Source organism: Dermacentor silvarum, chromosome 2 (assembly GCF_013339745.2).
Source record: "Dermacentor silvarum isolate Dsil-2018 chromosome 2, BIME_Dsil_1.4, whole genome shotgun sequence".
Taxonomy (NCBI): domain Eukaryota; kingdom Metazoa; phylum Arthropoda; class Arachnida; order Ixodida; family Ixodidae; genus Dermacentor; species Dermacentor silvarum.
Genome location: NC_051155.1, coordinates 59,687,595 through 59,694,431, shown reverse-complemented (window position 1 = coordinate 59,694,431; position 6,837 = coordinate 59,687,595).

The window sequence follows — 6,837 nt, the reverse complement described above, 5'->3', positions numbered from 1 at the left end:
CGAAGTTTCCCAAGCTTTGGCCGTGCTACGGAATCACAACTCCGATCGAATGTTCGAGAAGGACCGTCGACGGCTATATAAACGCTGTGCGAGCATTGTCAGTTCGGAGTCCAGTGAGGAATTCAGGAGTTGAGTCCGCACCGTGAAGTGATGTAACGTGAAGACCAAGCGTCTGCGGAAGAAGGGGATTCCCCGGCAAGCTAGTCGACGAGTTCATCGAGCGTCTGCATTTCCGGATGAAGTTCTTTCTTCGAGATTTGCCCCCAAGTTACGCCGAGATCGTCTGACTTCCAAGACCAACACTGGTGAATACGATTGGACACTTAGTGTTCCTTTTTATTTTTGTGTTTTACGTGTTGGACTCTCAGTGCTTGTCGTTATTTTCTTGTGTTAATACCCATCTGATTTGTATTGTGTTGTGTCTAGCCTAAGTGTGCAAGTGTGTGTGTAACTGCCTTGTGTGAAAAATATATTTTGTTGTGTTTTGACAACTCTGGGCTCTGACTCGGTCTTTGGACAGCAACCGGCGTTCGCTGGCGCACCAGAGGGCCCACTCTTAATTGTCCTTGCTTTCGTGGGATTATTTTCGGAAGCTGATAAGTCGGCTTTGGAATTTAGTCCGGCGTCTGCGCCTCGTTCACCGGGGTCTGTGACAATATTTCTGGCGTCCGCGACAGGACCTTTCTGGTGCAAATTGTGTGTCCATAGTAGGGAGAAAGAGCCTAGGGTCGTTTACATTGCTTTGTAAACGATTTTGAGTGTTGCACCACGTTTCGCTAACTTGTGTGCAGAGAGCGGTTCGATTGTTGAAATCTAGGCAGATAATTTTTGCACGCGGCTAGATCTTTGAAGGGCATTATGGATCTCGAGAAATTAGTTGCCCTTGGTGAGAAGATGGGTCTTTCCGGAGCGGAACTACGGAAGTGGGTTAGCCTGAAGGAAAAAGAAGCTTTAGAAAGAGAGAGAGAAAAGCTAGCGGCCGAACGGGCCAAAGAAGAAAGAGAAGCAAAGGAGCGACAGATAAGAGAAGAAAGAGAAGCGAAAGAGCGACAGATAAAAGAAGAAAGAGAGGCAATGGAGCGAAAAGAACAAAGAGAAGCTGAATTAGCTGAGAGGGAAAGGCAAAGACAGCATGAGTTAGAACTCGAACGACTTCGATTGCAGCAGCGTACAGACGCTCCCGCCCAGGCAAGAGTCGATAGCACTGAAAGGGAAGAAACTAGTTTCCGTCTGAACCCAAGCAAACTGCTTGTGGCATTCGATGAAAGAAAAGATGATCTGGATGCCTATTTGCATAGATTTGAGACAGTTGCTAAAAGCCAGAATTGGCCAGAGGATCAATGGGCCACTGCGTTGAGCACGTGTTTGAGTGGCGAAGCACTTAGTGTGTACGGTCGGCTGACGCCGACCGATGCCTCTAATTATGGAAGGGTGAAAGCTGCTTTACTGAAAAGATTTAGGTTCACCGTAGAACGCTTCCGAGATAAGTTTAGGACTGGAAAGCCAGCCGATGGCGAGACTGCCACGCAATTTGCCGCGCGGCTCAGTCACTATTTTGATAGGTGGACCGAACTTTCAGAGACTGCACAGGAGTACGATGCACTTAGAGAGCTTCTGATCAAGGAGCAATTCCTCATCAGTTGCCACCCGAGCCTGTCACTCTATCTGAAAGAAAGGAAAGCCAAAACGCTTCAAGATATGTTGGAATTGGCAGACCAATTTTTGGGAGCACAGGGAGGCACCAATCTCTCCAAAATGAGAAAAGAGGAGCCAGAGGACGCAAAGAAACCGGCATTCGATGAAAGGAGAAACCCTCCGAAGCCTGTTCCGAGGTGTTATCTTTGTAACCGACTGGGCCATCATGCTAGCAGTTGTCGTACCAACTTACGCGCACCGATGAGGTTAAATGTTTTAAATGTGGGCGAACGGGGCACAAAGCCGATTCATGTCGCAACGGAGTGAAGGAAACTCCCCAAGCATCCTGTGTGTATGCCCCACCAAAACATCAAGAAGACATAAACGACGGCTTTGTAGAACTTCGAGACGGAAAAAGAATTCCGGTCGTTAATGCGGTGATGACACAACGCCCAGAATTTCCCAATAAGGGAATGTCTGTCCTTGCCGGAAAAATGGCAGGAAAACAAATTACGGTGTTGCGAGATTCCGGCACCAGCACAGTGATCGTGAGATGTATTATTGTATAATATAAGTGTACTAGTTACACTAGCGATGTGTTATTGTGTAGTCCAAGTGCACTTGTGTGACTTGTGTTTGTATTCGATGTATCGCAAGTGATGTGTGAATTGTGGTGGACCGATTTATGGACTTACGGACTCGTGCGTAGTGGACTTTTGTGCGCGCTTCTTTTGTGTTTTCTTGAATATTATTGCATAATATTCTTAAAGTGGGGGGGCAGTGTCACAAAAGAGCGCGTAATCCAAGCGCGCGCCGAGTGTCGCGCAAGCCAGCGAAAAAACACGCCGGCCCCGCGGCAACTTCAACAGAGGGGGAGAGCGCATACGCCTCAAGCAACAACGCTAACAACGGCGCCGAAACGTCTGGAAGAAGCTCGACGAAGCGACGTTAACCGGAGAGGGAGAGAGAGAGAGAGCACACGCGCGCGCCGAGACACCTTCTCACCCGGCGAGCCGAGAGAGATAACTACAGTGTGAGCGTGCGTGAACAGCATGAGTCATCACCCCCCACCTCGACGACGCGGCGGTGGTCGAAGGTACCAGAAAAGACTCGAAGTTTCCCAAGCTTTGGCCGTGCTACGGAATCACAACTCCGATCGAATGTTCGAGAAGGACCGTCGACGGCTATATAAACGCTGTGCGAGCATTGTCAGTTCGGAGTCCAGTGAGGAATTCAGGAGTTGAGTCCGCACCGTGAAGTGATGTAACGTGAAGACCAAGCGTCTGCGGAAGAAGGGGATTCCCCGGCAAGCTAGTCGACGAGTTCATCGAGCGTCTGCATTTCCGGAAGAAGTTCTTTCTTCGAGATTTGCCCCCAAGTTACGCCGAGATCGTCTGACTTCCAAGACCAACACTGGTGAATACGATTGGACACTTAGTGTTCCTTTTTATTTTTATGTTTTACGTGTTGGACTCTCAGTGCTTGTCGTTATTTTCTTGTGTTTGTTAATACCCATCTGATTTGTATTGTGTTGTGTCTAGCCTAAGTGTGCAAGTGTGTGTGTAACTGCCTTGTGTGAAGAATATATTTTGTTGTGTTTTGACAACTCTGGGCTCTGACTCGGTCTTTGGACAGCAACCGGCGTTCGCTGGCGCACCAGAGGGCCCACTCTTAATTGTCCTTGCTTTCGTGGGATTATTTTCGGAAGCTGATAAGTCGGCTTTGGAATTTAGTCCGGCGTCTGCGCCTCGTTCACCGGGGTCTGTGACAAATGCTTTTTCATTCCCACACGTAAGCAGTCTTAAGTGTATGTGCTGAATTTTTATGCGCTCCATCTATCATAGATTCTAGAATATTTTTCTTGCCATATCTCTTCTAAAACGTTGCGCTGCTGAGCACGAGGTCACGGGATCGAATCCCGGCCGCGGCGGCCGCATTTCAGGTGGAGTCGAAATGCAAAAACGCCCGTGTGCTTGCGTTGTAGTGCACGTTAAAGAACCCTAGGTGGTCAAAATTTATCCGGAGCCCTCCACTGCAGCGTGCCTCATAACAGAACTAATTTTGGCACGTAAAAACCCCAGAAAGAAAGCAGAAGAAGCAATATCTCTTTGAAATACATGCTCGCAAGTTCCAGATGGTTTCTTGCTACCCTAGAAAATGTCATGACTGTGATGTCTGTGATGACATACAAGTCAAGAGATGCTCAGGTCAAAAACCATGTGGCATTTTTCTCGTAAAGAGCGAAAATCCCAGAACCTCGCTTCAGTGATGATCTTTCAACTTTTTCAAAACCAAAATTAAGGCTCAGAACACACGAATGTAGATTTTGCAGTGAACTAGTCTGCAGGATTCGCAAGAGGCTATAAAATAATGGCGGTAATAATAGCCCTTCTATTGGTCTGCGTATTCGGCGGTTGCTCCGGTAATAAGAAACCACACTGCGACCCAAGCTTCATAGCGAAACGTCTTGGAGACAACCCGGACGCGTGGAAGGTACGTAGCGACAGCGCACATAAGATGTAATGGCAGTAGTTGAACTTTGGAAAGCAATAGTTAGTGTTCCTGTTACTTTAATCGCAAAACTTCTGACGATATCACGGGACTTAACTACCCGCCGTGGTAGCTTAGTGGCTGAGGCATTGCGCTGCTGAGCTCGAGGTCACGAGTTCGATCCCAGTCGTGGCGAGTGCATTTCAATGGGGGCGAAACATAAAACGCTCGTGTACGTGCATTTAGGTGCACGTTAAAGAACCCCAGGTAGTCAAAATTAATCCAAGTCCGTCACTACCGCATGCCTTGTAATCATATCGTAGTTCTGGAAAGCAAGACCCATTCGAATATAGTAAATTTTAACAAAATTTTACGTCATTCAGAGTTTTTAAAGGCATATTTTTCACTTTTTGTCATATCAAGCGCACAATAATTACAAAGATGGGTTACATATTATATGGTTGTTTGGATAATGCTATTTATAATGTAGTTTATCTTGTATTGTCCTTCGGCGGAACATCATTAGCACCTGCATTGTTCTCAGCGTTATCGGGCTTTTATCAGCTAAGAAGGATTCATGGCATTGATGATTTAGCAAGGTTATAACCCTACCGTAATGTGTCCGACGTAGTTGGAAATTCAAGCCTCTACCACGTGATTACGCGACCTTACGCTTAGCAGCGCAACAGCATAGCCGCTAAGCTACCACAGAGGAATAAACTAAAGGTAGAATTGGAATGAAACTTCAATGAAACACAGCGGGTGTACCACGCGAAACGTACTGGAGAACTTACAAAAATTTGCCGCTATTGGAAGAGTCACGATAAATGATCGAATTCGCACTAACTGGAGAGAAAAAAGGAATAGCCGTACATAGACTGAGCGTGAGATCAGAATGAAACTTTACAAGAATAAAAATAATATTGAAGCATATCTGAAGTAAATATCAAATCTGTCGATGAATTACGAGGTGTGAAAAAAAAACTGTGGTGGTGTCACGTTAAAAAGTGGGCCAATTCTGGCGATAGTGCATAAAGGGTCCAAGCTCAATGGCACATACGCCTGTGGGCTCGGGGACCTGTAACGCTCCCTTGAACTAGCCTTGTCACACGTGGGACCCAAAGAGACAAAATCACCAGCCCTTCCCCTGTCGAGAAAATGTGGGTAAGCGAAGCTTGTCGTCCGATTCTACAGCGTGAGGGTTTCCAAAGCCCAGGCGAAACGTCAGCGAAAAGCCGCGAACTCCGAGTTGCGCGAGCGCGATGTTGAGGCCAAACGTCAGCGAAGTGCCGCCGACCTTGAGTTTAAGGCAAACGAAGCGGAATGCCTGCGACAGCGTCGTCTTGCCACAAGCTTCGCTTACCCCAATTTTGTCTACAGGGGAAGGGCTCTGAAATTTGTTTCTACTTTAAATTGCGTTGCTTCAGTTTTTGAAATAATCCTCATTTATTGGCAAAGAAAATTGTAAGGATTTCGAAAAGCGGAAGAGAAAGCTTCCTTACAGTGTCTATACAGTGTAATACCGGCGTATTGCAGATTTATTTTCATCTTTTTCAGCTAATTTCACACAGCAGTCCCAGATATCATTTGATGTTCCATTCAAACGCAAGACTCAAAGGGATATACAAGTGTTTGTGCACCACATCATCCAGACCTTACCCCAACGACAAATGGAACAAGACTGTAGGGTATCACTACATTGAAAATGGGCACCTCAATGTAAGTCGGCAGGTCGTTCTCACATGTGGCCATGATGAACTAGCAGGAGGAGCAGGTGCTATCAGCGATGCGCTAAAGTTAACAACAGCGGGCATCATCAAGTGGTTCATTGCACGCGTAGCAATGCTGTTCCTTACTAAACCGAACTGCAAGAATAGCGGCTGCAGCTAAGCAGTTACTTTGTTATCGACGGTTGCTTAAGACACCACGGGCCTTTTCACAATATAACAGGCATCCAAAATCCATATCGAGAATAATTTTTGAACAGATTCAGCCCTGCTTTGATCGGCGCGCTAAAATTCTGCGAGCAGTGCATGATGCGACGGAACGCCAAGGGATGCGAAAATCAGGCGCTGTGTGACCTTCAGGGAGATCAATTTGCGCAGCACTCTCGATGCCGTGGCTCACATGTCCAAGCAGACGGATTCCATGCGTTTCTGCATTGAATGTTGAGCCGAATAAGTGTACATACTGTTGTATAAACAAAGCCATCCGCAGTTAACTATTTCTAGGGTTGTCATGTTTATTGCGCCACGTATTTCATCTCACATTGCACATTTCACGAGGTCTTAATATTTACTCGAAGAAGAGTCAACCGCAACTGGCGTCAAGAGCAACCTCCACACCCCTCTTCTACGCTTTTGTATTGCTTCAGCCTCGTTATATTGATATGCCTGCATCCGCAGACTGACATTTAGGTCAAATTTCGTTTTCTATAATTCGTAACTGTGGCATTAGAGTTCGAGACAGGTACGTTTTGCTATCGAAATTTAAAAAAAAATTATTGTATTTCTTGACGTATAACTGCTTAAGCCTCAGAAAGATTGAGCGCTGTGCTTTCTACTCCCGGTCAATACAGAAGATACTGGCCCAGATTTAATAGATGGAGTATTTAACCATTTAACTGGTATCTCAACAATACTGTTGACCTAACAAAAGCATCTGCACAAACTAGACAAATCCAAATATTAGTTTGTGCCTTTCAATTTACCT